At 37.5% G+C, this 16,915-nt stretch overlaps 1 long non-coding RNA gene across 1 annotated transcript; it reads left to right on the plus strand.

Moving 5' to 3' along the window:
• The first annotated feature begins 11,413 nt into the window (after window positions 1-11,413).
• LOC139440537 (uncharacterized) lies at window positions 11,414-15,481 on the plus strand. Its single transcript, XR_011650788.1, has 3 exons — window positions 11,414-11,535; window positions 12,230-12,479; window positions 15,390-15,481. It is a non-coding gene; the product is annotated as an uncharacterized lncRNA (long non-coding RNA).
• Window positions 15,482-16,915: the final 1,434 nt, after the last annotated feature.

The following is a 16,915-nucleotide window of genomic DNA, read 5'->3' on the forward strand; positions in this document are numbered from 1 at the left end:
AGTCTCCAGGGGAAAAAATGTTCCTTTTCCTACAATTTTGATGCTGGCAAAACAAACAGCATGAAGGAGGCTTTCTTTTACAGTTGTTTGCTTGAAGGTGTCATAATTGCCTCAGAATATACAGTATCTTCCTCTCATAATAAGCTGTAAGAAGCATTTGGTTCTTTTTCAGTTTTGCAAAAAAAGTTTTTTAAAGCCAAGTTGTAAATAGACTCTGTTCTTACAAAAAACCCAACCCTTCCTTTCCTCAAGCTATCCACACAATTGAACAAATAAAAGAGTTCAATGACAAACACCAAATCCTAGAATTGTTGTGTTAATTTTAAAAATTGCTGTAGAAACTAATTTCTACTCAACCTTTGTGACCTATTATTCAGATCACCATGTAATTTTAGATTTGTTTCACATGAAGTATATATGCTCTCAAGTTAATGTGTAATTAATGCAGTCATCAAATCAAAAAGTGCCTTTTCTCCAATTTGCCTAAATAATTCAGAAGAAAGTGTTTATGTTACAATAGCTATATTTAGCAATACAAGGTATATTAACTATACAAGGTATGTCCAGAAGATATCCAGCCACGTAGTATGAAAATTAGAGACATTTATTGAAGAAGATACAAGAAATACTATACATAGGACAATGATGCCTCAGTCTCTTTCAAAGTAGGCACCTTGGGACCTCACACAGTTCTCCCAAAAGACATCAGCTGCCCTGTTGTTTTTTCTTGAATCTCATCAATGGTCTGAAATATCTTCCCTTTTAAAGATGATTTTAATTTTGGGAAAAACCAGTAGTTGCAGGGAACCAAATCTGGGCTGTAGGAGGGTTGAGTCACCTGGGTGATTTGATGTTTCACCAAAAAATGGCACTAAATGTGAAGCATAAGCATGCATGATGTCGTGATGAAGCTGCCAATCACCAGTTGCCCATAGCTGCAGCCTTCTGAATCATCAGAATAGTTTCTATGGAGGAATGTTCAAGCTTTAGGCAAAATTTGATGCAGATTCATTGCTCTACTCAGTCATTTTAAAAGTGATAACCCCACAGTACACATGCTCACTCAATGTAGGCAAAATTTGATGCAGATTCATTGCTCTACTCAGTCATTTTAAAAGTGATAACCCCACAGTACACATGCTCACTCAATGTACTACCACCCCCTACTGACTAGTACAGTGAAGTCCTCATTGTTCATGTATGTGCATTCTGGTCCACCCTCCTTGACTGCTAGTTTACATTGATCTCACACAAGCTGTTCTCATTGTATTCACAATGGCTGGGCTTCTTCCAGACAGTTCTTGCATAATGTCCTCAACTTTCTTTTTCAAGGTGTAGACACAGTCAAAGTGATACGGGATCTGGAAAGTCTCTGGATAACTTCAACGTAACAAGGTCTGCCACTAAGAAAGCAAATCTCTGTGTCACTCCAAAATAACTTTGATGTGGCCATTCTGAACGTTATCTGTGACAACAAATGTATTTTATAATTTAGGGGAAAACTCTAGAAGAAAGAAAAATACAGACTATGCTTCTTATGTGACCCTAAATGTATGTAGATTGTATTAAAGTATTAAAATATTTTTAAAAATTATATAGTTGAAACTAGTTTGTCACTTTGATTTTTGTTATTTTTTGGAATGGCTACTGTTTCCATTATTGACCTTTTAAGTTACATCTACCATGTTATAAAACTGAACAACAGGCATATCATTGTGCAAGTAACTATTATTTTTTGCCACCCTTTCAGCATAAGTGGGAGAATTAGAGCTATAATAAGAGAAACCTAATTTTTTCCTATAGTTTCCTTCTTATAAGCTTGCAGTTTGTATGTAGTATTTAGTTATATTACATATTTTGGTTACTGTCATGTGAAAACCTTATGAAATATATGCAAATGGTTCCTCAGTTTTAATACCTCAGACTGTTTTTGCACTTCAGGGGTAAGGTGTGATGACATGTAAAAGATGATTGTTTAATAAAATAATTGTAAATGAATATCATTAAAATGGTGTCTTTTTAATTTAATCATTATTGTATTTTTTTCCATTACCATGTAGTCCCCTTATACCTCCTTCCCCAGCAATCACCACACTGTTGTCCATGTCCCCGAGTCCTTTTTCCTTTTTGCTGAATCCCTCCATCCTCTCATCTCCCTGCCCAAATAGTGACTTTTTAAAAAAGATATTTGTCCTTCCTGCTCTTTCACAAATTTTTAAGGAAGATTAAATTTAGAATAAGCTGGCTAGTGCAACAGGGAAGGGCTGCGATCTTGGAATGAAGCTGGATGAAGATCATTCCCTCCATGTTGAGCTTGCTGGTTAGGACACATATCCATGAGCTCAGCTTAGGATAGAGAAAACAGTACCCTTTACCTTGCGTTTGTGCTCTGAATAAAACTGAGCCTACTTTTTAAAACTTCGAGGGGAAAGTCAAAACTGAATAGACAAGGAGCTCAGCTTCTTCCTGGAGCTGCATTTCTTACAGCAGTTTCATCGGGGTTGGACTGTCATCCCTTGTTTGGGATATGACACAGAGTCAAGGAGAAGTCCGTTTCCTCACTCAGGCAGAATGCAATCTTACAGAAGTGGGTACTTCTCTGGGTCCTCAAAAATGGGCAATTAGCATTGGAAACATCACAGACATGATGGTTCATGAAGGGGCATTGCCATCTGTGGAAAATGTAAGACAGTAAACTTTTAGAAGTGAGAAATGAGCACTTGTTTGTGAAAACATATGAGGAATAGTTTGAGGGATTCCCAGAGCACTTGGCAGGAGAGAATTGGAACAAGACGGAGAGCCTTCTATCATGTCAGTAGGGGCTATTAGGCCAACACACATTTGCTTTCATTCCATATTTATGAGAAAAAAGGCAAGCTGATCCTAGATAAATTGCTGTTGAGAATAAGATCCCTCAATTATTTACTAGTGGGAAGACATTTAATATAAAATAATCCCAATTTGTAGTTTAGAAAAAAATATATACTTGGGTAGTAGTCAAAACAAATACCAGAGTTAGCTGGTGTATTAGTCAGGATTTTCCAGAGAAAAAGACCCAACAGGATGTATCTAAAGAGATTTATTTTAAGGACTTGGTTTACGTGGTGATGCAGGCTGACAAGTCTCACATTCTGTAGTCAACAGGACCCAGGAGAACTGGTGGTGTACGAGAATTTCCCGTCAGAAAGCCATCAGGCTCACGACCCAAAAAGAGATATTGTTTATATCTGAGTCCAACACAGAAATAAGTCTCTGTCCCGGCCTAAAAAAGTCAGGCAGCAGGAATATCTTCTTGGTCATGGGAGGGTCAGCCATTTTGGTCTATTCAGGCTTTCGACTGATTAATGGGGTCCACCCACATTAGGGAGAGCAATCTGCTTTACTCACTTATTCAAATTTTAGTCTCATCCTGAACAACCCTACAGACACACCCAGAATAATGTTTGACCAAATGTCTGGGCAACCCACAGCCTAGTCACATTGACACAAAATGAATCATCACAGCTGGCAAACTTGTAACCCCATCATTAATATGTATCACCCTGCTGAGAACCAAGTCTTAGTCAACCCGCGAATAATAAGGGAATGGGTAAGTTAAAATGTTACAAAATTTGAGAGTCTACAATTAAAATGATTTTGAAATATTTAATGTCTGGAGGTAGGGGCTGATGAGCAGAGGTTCTCTTTTACATTAGCTAACTAAATACTGTATTTTGCCATGCGTAATGCACACCTTTTGCCCAAATTTTTGGGAGAAAAATAAGGATGTGTATTATACATGGGTAGTGATCAAAATACCTTGTATCTGTCCTTGTGTTTTGTAAAGATTTGTTATATAAAATCTCTTGTACCATAATATGTTCAAAAACAAATGTTAAAATTCCTTTGTAATACAAAAAACAAGTATCCAAATTTAAATAAATAAAAATGAAATTAAAAAATTAAAATGAAAAAACTTTTTCCCTGAAAGTATGGGCCAAAAATATGGATGCACATTATACATGACAAAGTACGGTAGATCCGACAGAGAAAAGACAGGGGCATCAGCTGGGGTGCAGTGACGAGCTCCGAAGTCACCCAAGGTGTCATCAACATCCTCAGGGGAAACAAGGCAGAAGGAGGCCTGGCTTCGCAGTGCTAACGGCCCCACATCCTGCAAGATAGTCCCTGGAGCACAGTGAAGGATGACATCAGTGATGACAACAGGCCAGAAGCAGTAAAGAGCAGAAAACAGCACAGCAGAGGTAAGAGGGGCCAATGCAAACAGGAAAGTGCTGGACACTGTGAGGAGAGACACCTTCTCAGTGGGAACGAGTTCACTGGTAGGAGACAAAAGCAGAATCTTTGGTAGCTGTTGCCTGTATTTCTCATGATGGTGGTCTGTCTCCTCCAGAGGCTCAAATGAAGTGTAAACTGAATAAACGTAAGTTATATTTTCATGTTTGTGAGACTATCTTGCCTGCTTATTGGTAAACAGCCTCAGTCACTGCAAACTTGAATAACACAGGAGAACTATTAATTAAAAAAGCCTTGATTATTTGCCAATGATACCTCAGATAAGGGTTTGATCTCCAAAATACATAAAGAACTCACATGACTCCAGCCTGAGAAGAAAAGCAACTCAATTAAAAAATGGGCAAAGGTCTTAAACAGATATTTCTCTAAGGAGGACATACAGAGGGTCCAGAGACATATGAAAGGATGCTCAGAATCACTAGCCATCAGAGAGATGCAAATTAAAACCACAGTGAGATACCACTTCACACCAGTCAGAATGGCCATCATAAACAAAGCAACAAACAAAGGTTGGAGAGGTTGTGGAGAAAAGGGAACCCTAATGCACTGTTGGTGGGAATGCAGACTGGTGTGGCCACTGTGGAAAACAGTATGGAATTTCCTCAGAAAACTAAAAATGCAGCTGCCTTTTGACCCGGCAATTCCACTGCTAGGATTATATCCTGAAACACCAATTCAAAAGAACCTATGCACCCGAATGTTCATAGCAGCACAATTTACAATAGCCAAGTGCTGGAGGCAACCTAAGTGCCCATCAGCAAATGAGTGGATCCAAGAACTATGGTACATTTACAAAATGGAATTCTATGCAGCAGAATGAAAGAAAGATCTCCCACCCTTTGGGAGAGCATGGATGAACTGGAGAGCATTATGCTAAGCAAAATAAGCCAGGTGGTGAAAGACAAATACCATATGATCTCACCTTTAACAGGAACCTAATCAACAAAGCAAACAAGCAAGCAAAGTATAGTCAAAGACATGGAAATTGCGAACAGGTTGACAGTGACCAGAGGGGAGGGGATAATGGGGGGAAAGGTTGAAGGGTTTACAGGAACAATTATAAAGGACACATGGGCAATAACAAGTGGAGGGGGAGGTGGAAACAGGGGAGGGAGCGGGGAGGGTTAGAGTGGTGGGAAAAGGCAGAAAACTGTACTTGAACAACAATAAAAAAACGTTTAAAAAAAAGCCTTGATTAATGCCACATGTTACTGAGGTAGCAAGGAGGGAATTGGTTTGGGGGTTTTCTACTTATGGGCACTAGACATAATATTTGGAAATCTCCTCTCAGTAAACTATATTTGAAAAAATGCTTTGTTGGCAAAGTGAAATTGAGAGCTCAGATTGTTATCTGCATATTCAAACCTGCAATTCCTTTTTGCCTCAGTATCTGGATATTCCTTATTTTACTAAAATTGCCGGTATAATTACCTTGATTTTTTCTTTCATTTTCTGTTGAAAAGGAAGTGCTGTCATTATATGGAAGTTTAGTCAAAGGCAACGTGGCTTAAGTTTTGAGGTTCGTTCTCATCTGGAGCGTAGCTGTATTAGCATTGCCCAGAGTGGAATCCGTTACTCAATAACCCTGTCATACTGGAAGAGCCTGGGAGAGCTGTGGTTGGACAATTCACACAACTCTGCCTCAAAGTTGTACAGGTCTTGAAGCTATTTCTCCTCTTTTATGTAGTTTGTAACTTTTTTTTACAGTAGCAAATAATTGAGTACAGTGAAAAATTACCCTAGAGGAAATACAGTACTTTTTGAAAATTATTTACTACTTGGGAATTGGACTGATTTGTTTTTTAAAAACTATTGTTTTGTAACAAATATTTTGTTGTTTCTAAAATTAGATGGCAAAGAATGATGCCCATTGAAAGAGAAATTGAACCCAGTAATCTTTCTTAAATACTATAAAGATAAATCAGGGTTTTATTTGCATAGCCTACACTCTCAAAATACAAATTAAATAGAGGTGACACACTGTCTATCATTAAAAGTCATATTAAAAGTTTAATGCTTTTTTCCAGTTTGTCAATAGATACATAATGATAATTTATCTTATTTCATACTCTACAATCGCTGTACTGTAGGCTTATGGGCCAAAATGTAGTAAGTTCCAAAAATAGAGGCCAAGGGCAGATCCCAATAGTCTAAGGAACCTTTCTGGAAGCTGCCACAGGACACTTTGTCTCATATTCCAACTGGCAAAAACTTAGTCACATGGTCAGGCTACCAGCAGGAGCATCTGGGAAATACCATTTTTACTCTGCATGACAATGAGGCCAGCGGGCATCAGAGGATTTCTCCTACACCTATGTTACCCAGTAGTGTCATCATTTACCCATAGCTTTAAAATGTTAGATAATTGTGTTTTGGACAAGGATGTTTATTGTATTATTTTCTATAAAAAATATTAGATGCCACATAATGTTCCCAAACGCAGAATTCTTATATGTATTATGGTAATCTTCTGTGATATAAGAATATATAGACATTGAAAATCAGTTATAAACATTTTTACTAAATGAGAAAATGCTTATGCTGCAATCTGAAAGGAAAAGAGCAGGATAAAGAACTGTGTATATAAAATGAGCTCACACAGAAATAAGCCAGGAGGGAAATTGATAGAAATGATAGCTTTGGTCAGTAAGGAAAAATAGTTGGTTTTATTATTAATCTTTTTATACTACTGTCTAGCATGTTTTCTTTTTAAAAGAAAATATCCAGCTAATTTAAATCAGAAACAATTTTAGTTGTCTGGTAATTTAGAAGTTGAAGAAAGTGTTTTATCTGTATTATTGAGATAATTGCATCAATTCTCAACTTTATGTAATTTCATCTACTGAAAAAAATTTCTTTATACCTAATCTAATAAGCATATACACAAAGAAAATAGAAATCCAAACTTTTCTGAGACGTAGTGAAAATGCGACTGCTTTGTTTATTCCTAAACAATTCTAACTTTGTACTCAACACGCAAAGGGTCTGCAATGCACTTCAGATTAGACAAGGGGCAGGTACTCAGCAGAGTTTTGCAAACTCTGGCTTCTATGGGTGGCAATGAATGAGCTGTCTGACTCACTGTCTTTCTTTTGCACATTTGTTTTTCTTATACGCTGGCATTTGTTATTGTCACACAGCCAAGCTCACACTGAAAATGAGTTTCTGCTCCGGGAAATGGTTAAAAAGCATCATCATCTTCGTTATATTGACAATGAACATTATGTTCGCCCATGCTCTCTGGAGTTGATGGCTGGAAAACAATATCCAGACATTTTCCTTCTCACCCCAAGGAAAAAAATACCATGCCAGGGTTATTTTTTTATTTCACAAATAATCTCTTTTTCTCTTGCCCTTCAGAGCTCAGCAAAGCTGCATATAACCAATGTGATTTGTCCATACGGGCAATTTGCAGAATGAGTCTAATGCCACTGCCTGTCAATTCTTGAGAGAAATGGCCTGTAAAAAAGACATACAGATATTCTCCGGATTACCCCCTTTTACTCCACCACTACCCATGGTTTGAAGCAACTATTTTCTATGCACTTTTACCTTATCACATCTCCCCATCGGAACAGTGATAATTGCTTTGTGGACTCTTTCTGTTTCTGCCCTTACCTTAGAATAGATGGCCAGGACACCATTGTAAATAAAACTCCAACGTCCAAATTCCTGCAGGTCTGAGGAATAAAGATCCAGCACCTTTCCTCCACTAACTCATTAACTTCTTGAGTTAATTTTTCTTCAAAAATGGATCTTTCCTCAAAATGGAAACCAGTGAAAGTAACTTTATACATACCCAGAGGGTTTGAAATAAGGCTTTAAAAATGGTAGTTTCTTTTCTAAATTGCCAACTGTATAGTTCAAAAAGAATCATGTTTTGCCTCAGCTTAAAATCAGCATTTTTCTTTCTTCGTGTAGGATTAAGGAAATAACAGAGCCAAAGATAGCACATCAATGTGTATCTTTTGCTCTTCAGCTTAAATGATTCCCCCCAATATCTAAACTCTGCGCTAACTCTAAATGGAAGTCAAGAAACAAAGAATAATGTGCTGTTTTAAATGTAGATGGAAGATAAGATGTTGAGACTAAATTTTAAAAACTACGCCAAGATATATTCACGCTATCCTCACATTTAAATAATGCTCACATTAAATAATTGCTCCAGAGGAACTGTCAGAATGAAACAGGCAGTCATAACTTTCTCCAGCTGAGCTCTGACAACTATAAAACTCTAAGGCTTACAGTGAAGCTATGAGAATTAGTTTTTAAAAAATAATTTGTAAAACATGAGCAAAACCTTAGTTCTACCTGATTATTGGATGAAAAATGAACAAGCCCTACATTATTGATTAGGTGAAACTTTCTAGATTATAATGATTATACAGGGTTGCCCTGAGGAATCCTCACCACATAGGACAGAACAGTTTTGAGGACCTATACATAAGTCACAAAGGTTTAGGCACGATTGTTTTTAACTTTCATCTTAGTTTTCATCTATGTCTGTGCTTTCTATGCTCAGGGAAAATGTGGAACTCATTACAAAATGCATACACTCTGCAAATCAGTACTTAGAACTTCCTGGAACCTTACTTGAAGTCAAGGAACTGAGCACTTTGCTTGTAAATCAGATCGCTCATTCCTGAGAGCTGGAATCATATTGTAGCCAACATTGGTCTGGAGTAAAAGAAGTTAGAAACTTGCAATAACTCTAGAACCATAGTTCTCAAAGTCTATGTCCCCTGACCAGCACCACCAGTCTTACTTGGGAATTTATTAGAAACATAATTTCTCAGAAGCCAATCCAGACCTACTCAATCAGAAATGCAGGGCGGGGAGCCCCGTATTTTCTATTAACCAGGCCCTATGGTTGATTCTGCTGTATGTTAACATTTGAGAACCACTGCTCTGGAATAAGATTTAAGACAAATTCAGGGAGCTGAAAAGAGATCACCATAGATATGTGTCATTATCTCTGTATCCCAAAATGGAATGAAAGTGCCAGACCATGTACCTCTGTTACGACATCTATCTAGAGTGTTTTAACCTGATTGATTGCACTTTCACTTATTGATCACCAGAGCTGATTCAGCAGACTTGCCTGTACAGTGTGTACTTTCCTCATCAAGGCTCTGTATTCGCTCTCTGGAGGCAGTACTTTATATGCTTAGTTAAAGGGAATGGACTTTCTAGATGGAGACTGTTCTTTGGTCAAGACATACACTTACCAGGATCCTCTGCTCTTCTTCACTACATGCCTTAGGGGCTGAGACTGAGCCTGCACACGGAAAACTCCTGTTGTCTAGATTGTAGGGAAGTGGTCTCTGCAATATTGTATAATAGAAAAACAGTATGTGCTTTGTAATCAGAGAAACCTGATTTGAATCACAGTTCTGCCATTTGTTAGCTGCATGACCTGAGGGAAGTCACGGAGCTTCCTTACGTATGTAGTGAAGATTCTGTAACAACTTTCCAGGTTGGAGGACTAGAGATAATCTACCTAAAAGCCTGGCACCCAGCAAATAGTAGATCTACCTTGCCTGATTTTCCTTTACTATCGCTCCTGCTCTTTGCCATTATTACGATTTCTGTATTCTTAACTTGTTTTTATTGACTAGATAGGGTGGTAGGAGATTAAGAGGAGGGGCTGTGGTGTCAGCCTATCTGGCTTTGGATCCCAGCACATCCTGTGGTTTCCTCATGCGAACAGTATCCAAAGTAACACAACCTACTTTCACGGTTGTTCTAAGGAATAAACGAATATAGGTACTTATTCAATGACTGACACAATCCATGTTAGCTATTACTATTATCCTCATTCCTCAACATCCTGTTGTGACTTGACTTTTGTTTCTTGTGACATAGTACTTTGGTGGTGAAAACCATCTCTTAATCCCTTCATGTAGCCGATACTTTCAAGGACCCACTAGTATACAAGAGGAATTGAGCACAGATCCTGTCTGAAGGATCTGAAGCACTGATCTGCGTTTACCACTTCGTGCTTCTCCAAGTTGGTTTCCTAATCTCTAAACCAAGAATAATAATTCCCTCTCATTTATGTTAGAATTTTTTAAATAAAATAACAAATGAGATCCCAAAAACTGAAATGAAAAGCTTCAAGACCATGTACGTATAATCAAACCATAAGCACCTCCCCAGATAGCGTAGCCTTGAGATAGTGCAGAATAGCTACCGCTCCTCTTTTCCAAACACATGCCCAGCCCTCTGTCTGTATTTGCTTTGGCAGCCTCAGTGCTCTTAGAAGAATGAGATGAGTGAGAAAAACAAATGGTTTAAAAAGTAAGAAATAAATAAGCAGACCAAATTCACAAGGTTTTTTTTCTTTTGCAAAAGCTTAACCTAAAGCTCTAGAAACTGCTTTAAATATGGCGTGAATTTTCAAGGTTATTTGTTGGAAAGAAGGTTTATCTACCACTAAGACTAAAGTCCAAAGCAAGAACTTGGTTTTGAGCACTGAACGACATTTGAGCACCTGTGTGTCGGGGTCAATGAGCAACACTTGTGTGTCTGTGTGTTGGGGGAAGTGCGGGTCCCTGCCTGCTCCAGGCCACAGAACTGCAGGTTACTGGGGATCCAGTTTGGAAGAACAGAAGACAAACCTGGCAGCGTTAGGGGCCCCTTCTCTGTCAGGAGTGACACTGGGTCTTAAGTTTTGTCTTGTTACTTCTAAGACCCATTGCCACTGGGTCTCTGGGGATTCTCTGGACATCTGTGTGTCCATTAGACTACACTCGCGCCTGTAATTTGTCACATCTCATGACTGGACTTCAGTTTTAATTCCTGACCGAGTCTTTCCTCTTCTGACAGCCTGCATAGCCCCCTTCTCCCCTCTATTTCTATCAGCTGCTCCCCACGTCCTGCCCTACTGTAAACTAGAATCATGAGCTGCTGCTGGAAGATTCCTCCTTCGGGCCTTTTCTCTCTCCTTTCCCCCATGGAGTTTTATATCAGTGCAAATCATGTCTAAGTCTGTCTCAAGTTTCATTTTGAATTTCCCATGGTTGACTGCCCTCAGGGGACCCAGTGCTCATGGGTAAGAACCATGCTTATTCTCAGCTGCACCTCTCATTCTGTATTCTGCTGAGCGGTCTCAGCATCTTACAGCTTGGATCATTAGGTGAAGATGTAATCACTCGAAGAGAAAAAAAGAGTCATTTCAAACTTCCCTAGACAGAAATTGGAGACCCAGGCCATTTAAATCACAAAATTTCTAAGAAGGCAAGTAAAAATATCATTAATTAAATGTTTAATTTTTATTATAGCTAGCATATTTATTTAAATACTTTTAATTGATAGTATAGCACATTATCTTTATAGCAAAGAGTGCCCTCTTGTATAATCAATGTGTACAGAATATTTACACTCATTTTATTGGACTCCAACCATAATTTTACTGGTAAATATATGGAAAAATTTTATGTTTGTTTTTATGACACCATTGACTTAATCTAGGTTTACTTTTATGCCAAGTCTCTTGTTAAGAACACAGCTTTCAATTTCTATAGGAAATATTGTTTTTATGGGAAAATACATAAATGCACCATTTTTCATGAATATCTGTTTGTCTATGATTTCTATAAAACGAATTTAGAGAAACCCAGTTTTTTTAAAATTTCTATTGGAACTTTTTTCTTAACTGTTTCCATTCTGAAATGATGATTTCCCTTGAAGTTATATGATTATATTATTTGGTGGCCGAGTCTTTTTATTATAAGTGAAGCACAAGAAGCTACAATTCTTAAAAAATTCATGTATGTTTGTGGAATGGGGAAGATTGTATGTATAAACATATGACAAGCAAACAAATCCTTAATTAGAAAACAATTTTAATTTGAAAGGATGCTATTGAAATAGAAAATAAAAATGGTCTTTACCCATATCTGTCTTTATTAGTAGTATTTTATCCTTTCAGTGCATTACAGTTCTACAGTTCACAGCCTTGTCCAGAGCTCTAGATTTTATTTGCCAGCGAGGCCTGATAGTCTTCTTTCTGGTCATCCGGAACAGCGTGGAGTGTGACAGATGCAGAGGTGGCACATCAACAACACAGGGCAGCTGGTGATTGGCAATAAAACTAAGTCGAACCCAAGGCCGTAGGTAACTTCCCAAGGAGTGGGAATTACTGATCGCGAGGAAAAATGCTGGGCAAAAATTTCAATTAGGTGAGTTGTAATCTCTCTAAACTTCCATTAGATTCCTTATTATTGTACTTTATTAATTTCCGGTAAGAAATGGAAACAGCATTTCTTTTACTTCATGTGTCAAACTACTTTAATCTATTAATATTTTAGTAAAAATGGTATAATTACATATGAAAACATGCATTGTAACTTTAAGTTGTCTTCATTTGGAGGGAGTAACTGTTCAGCTTAACCATGCAGCCTTAGGTCAAGTCAGCAATAAATGTAATTTGATAATTTAAAACTCCCATCCTCAGACTCTGTGTAATGAACTATACCTGCAAGAATAAGATTACATAAACAGCAAATACCTAATCATCATTTGTTCATTATCGAAAGCTTTTAATTTTATGCCAGTTGTTCTTTGTCATTACATAAGACATCCTCACAACAATCTTTTTATACAAATGAAAAGTCACATAAATTTAGAAACCATTTCATTCCATTCACACAGTGTTTATTTCAATTTTGAGTAAGCAAATATTTCACTTGCACACAGTCCATCTCTTAGAGTCCCAGTTTAAGGTTGTCAGGTATTCTGGTTTCAATCCTATTTGACCAATTTAAATTGCAATTTAAGTTGCAATTTAAATGGTTAGATTCTACCATTAGATTTTAATTACCTTCAATTCTATCAGAGCATGTTTCAACCCTTTGTAGCAAATTCATTTCTTGCTTAACCACAGAGATGATACTCTAAATAGGTTTCCCCCACTGCTTATACTTTATCCGGAAAGAATTAGTTTTAATACAGACTGTTGTTTATTTCCTCTCTTACTCAACAACAAATTTGTGAATAAAATGAGTAACACACCAATACAAGGGAACGATGAGATAAGGGTCATAGTAATATCTACTTGTGAAAAAAAGCTCATTATTTTTTTAATATTTGTGACTGACTGATTTTATCATTTTAACTAGGAACCCTAAATGCTCATAATAGTATGACTCTGCAGCTTTAAATCTTCTTTGTATAGACAGTTTCAAATACAAACTCTCTCTACAGAATATAATTGTGTAAGTAATAAAGTACAAAAACTCCATCTATTTTTTTCGGTAAAATAAAAGACACATTTTTCATGTTCACCAATAACTTTATTGATTTGGATATTTTGTGTTATGTCAGCTATCTCCCATGTGGTAGAACATTGATTGTTCTCAATTAATGTCTCAATTTGTTTGCTATCAACTTCAGCTGGTCTACCTGACTGGCTGTGGAACATCGTCCAGAGAGAAATCTCCAGCATGAAACTTCACAAACCACTTTTGACATATTCAATCAGTCCCAGCATCTTCTCCATACACTGCACAAATCATTTGTGGTGTTTTAACCGTGTTTTTACCTTTCTTGAAATAATAAATCATACCATGACAAAAATATTGAGTATTTCTTCCATCTTCAAATATTAAAATAATGACACAAAAATTCACCAATTTGATAAGTTTTTTTTTAATGCACAGCTGTCATAATACCATCTAACAAAATTATTTTGAGCAAAGTTAAAGACAACTAAGAGCTACCAGAGAGCCACCTTACAGACAAAACAAATGAACTTTTGGCCAACCGAATACATAAAGAAAAGAAACTCTCAGTAGGCAGCCTGTGATTGCAAGCACAGCATCTGTAAAATGTATACGGAACCCATCAGAAGTGTACACATTTAGACATATAAAACTATGTTGTACGAGATTTAGCATTAGAAAGTCTCGTTCTTATTCTTGATTTAATCTATTGAGAGGCGTTTCTGGACAAGTCATTAATTGCTACATGTCACCAGGGCCCCCTTGGTGCATTGAAGCAATCACTCTCTAAGGGGTCCCACTGGGCAGAAGGGTTTCAGTTAGGCTCCAGAAGGAACTCACAATAGTTTGCGTAGGTGTGCCGAATGTCACACATGTTGAAAATGACTTTGTGACTGCATATGACTACTTTGGGAATGTATACACTGTCATACGTGACGAGGTAGTAAAAGGAAAAAACATTTTTTTCAGTTGAGGATTGAGGGTTTTTGATGGAACCAGTGTCTGAGAGTGAAGGTGACTCTATCATGATGATACAGTATCTTGGCAGAAAAGCTTCCCGTTATTTGTGCACCATTTTAATCAAATTCTAGGAGGCAAGAGATTGCCAAGTCTCTTTAAAAGGGATCTGTTGTGATTATAATCAAATCTGACAGACTCCTGGCTAATACTTTAAAAGAAAGTATTGTTTATCCTTGAATCAAATAATGAATAACCTAAAAAAGCCAAATTAATTTTTATAAGATTTGCATATCTTACATAAAACATACAGATATAAACAAAGACTTTGCTTCTATGCTTGCCACACTGGCCAGCATTAAGGACGGTGCTACACGTTAATGTTGGTGGACAGCTTCAGATTCAAACAAGTTTTGGCTCCGTCACTTGCTAGCTTACATGACCTTGGACAAATTACTTAATAGCTCCATATCCTCAGTTTTCTCATCTATAAAATGGAACGACTACATATAGTTATGGAGAGGATTCAATAAGATCATCTAATACAAATTCTCAGCACAGGGCTTATCACTCAGCCTGTCTTCAAAATACGGGTGGTGTTGATGATGCGGTATAGCTCTCAGCTCAGACCAAAGTCCTTTGACAGTTTTCTCTTGTCCATATTCAAGCGGTAGTCAAATCCTTCAGTATCTAAAGCATCCCTAAATATCGCACGTCTATGCTTTATTTTATTGCTGCCTTTCTGCATTTATAACAAGCAGCGTTCAAATGTGAAAGTGTGTGAAAAAACTTTGTAAATTCTAACGTACTATGGAATTGTTATTTTTGACATTTTACTGAAAATTAGCAGAACTATAGCACTTAACTGGCATCTGCCATTAGACACTGAACATTCCTGTCCGTTCCCAACAGTGCTACCAGAGGTGACTTTTGGAGTGGGTCTTCTAGACTGATCCTGTCTTCCATGACTTTCCACGGCCCCTCAGCATGATGGACAACACTCTACCGAGGTGGGTTACTGTCTCTCTTTACAACCTTAAATTCCAATATTTGCCCTCACATCCCACCAACACTCTGCTGTTAACATTTCAGAAAGATGCTCTCCTCTAAATTTGCTTTATATTGCATCAATAGTTAACTCTTTAACTGGGTAAATACTTTTAAATTTTTTCATATGCCTTCTCTTTGTACCAGGTGGTCTATTTCTCTTTCTGTTTTTCAAATTCTATCTTCTAATGTTTTGCTTATTTTTTTTTCTATTTAGCCTTCTTGAATCTTGCATGTGAGATTCAACCTTTTCAGCACCTGTTCTCCATGCTAAAGACCATATCACCCTTCTACCTTAGTCTGTCATTTACATTATAATCTGAGAAGTCTGGAAGGCAAGTATGCGATCGCCATTTTTCTTCTGCCCTCCACGGTGTCTGGCGGAACATCTTTGACAAGACAAGTGTTAAATCAGGACAAGAAATATTAAGTCCTTTTCTTTATGGGTGTATTTTCTAATGCTGAGCTGTAGTGAAGAAACAAAAGAACAAAAGATAGAGCTGGATAAAAAAATATTCTCAAGCCTAGAGAGGACAGAGTTTGGCTTCAATCTTCTTTTTTCTTTCTCATGTACTCCTGTTAGGCCATACATTCTTTTGATATTTATTTTAACCAGAATTCACTAAAATAAAAAGTTAAGTGATAGAGAAAAGATAGAGGGAGAAACAAAATTTCTCTGCAAACCAAAAGTGCCACTGTGGACTCCTGTCTTTGTTCTGTTTTATTAAGACCTTTGACAAATCCCCACTCTTGTGTAGCAGCAAGAAAAAAGCGCGCCAAGAACTCTGCGATTTTTTCCCCATTTGATAGCAGCTTTTCTTAGCTTGACCTGGTCAGTTGGGTATTCAGAGTAAGGTGAAAATTTATCACAGAAAAAAATGGCATTTTATCAATGGCCATTCTCCTTATTTTCTGCATCCTATCTCTATCCCAATATTTTACGGTTCTCTTTAGCACTAAATTGCCTTTCTTGGTGAGATGTCGAAGATTAAAAGGCAGAGTTAGAAAATACTTCCTTGGCCTTCAACACCACCGAGGTGCAGGATTACCAATGTTCACAGGTCTATCAATCAAGTGATGCTGTGAGCATCACCTCATGCTTCTCAAATCTTTCATCTCTCATGTAAATCGCAGGACACTGTGTGAACCATGGGGAAGATGCAATAGAAAGGGCCATTTGGGGACAGAGCACTGATGGCCATGGGCAAGACACTGTTATAAGGCTTTGCCACACCTCTGGTGGTGTAATTAAATGGGTAAATGGCACTGACCCTTGACGGATTTTAAAATCCATCCAGAGCCATACATCTTTCCAAATACGTAAATAGAATTGGTCAGCAGCTACAGTTGCATCTTGCTCAGACCTATAGACATGGAAAACTGCTCATCTT

The sequence above is a fragment of the Desmodus rotundus genome, chromosome 2 (genome assembly GCF_022682495.2).
Source record: "Desmodus rotundus isolate HL8 chromosome 2, HLdesRot8A.1, whole genome shotgun sequence".
Classification (NCBI taxonomy): domain Eukaryota; kingdom Metazoa; phylum Chordata; class Mammalia; order Chiroptera; family Phyllostomidae; genus Desmodus; species Desmodus rotundus.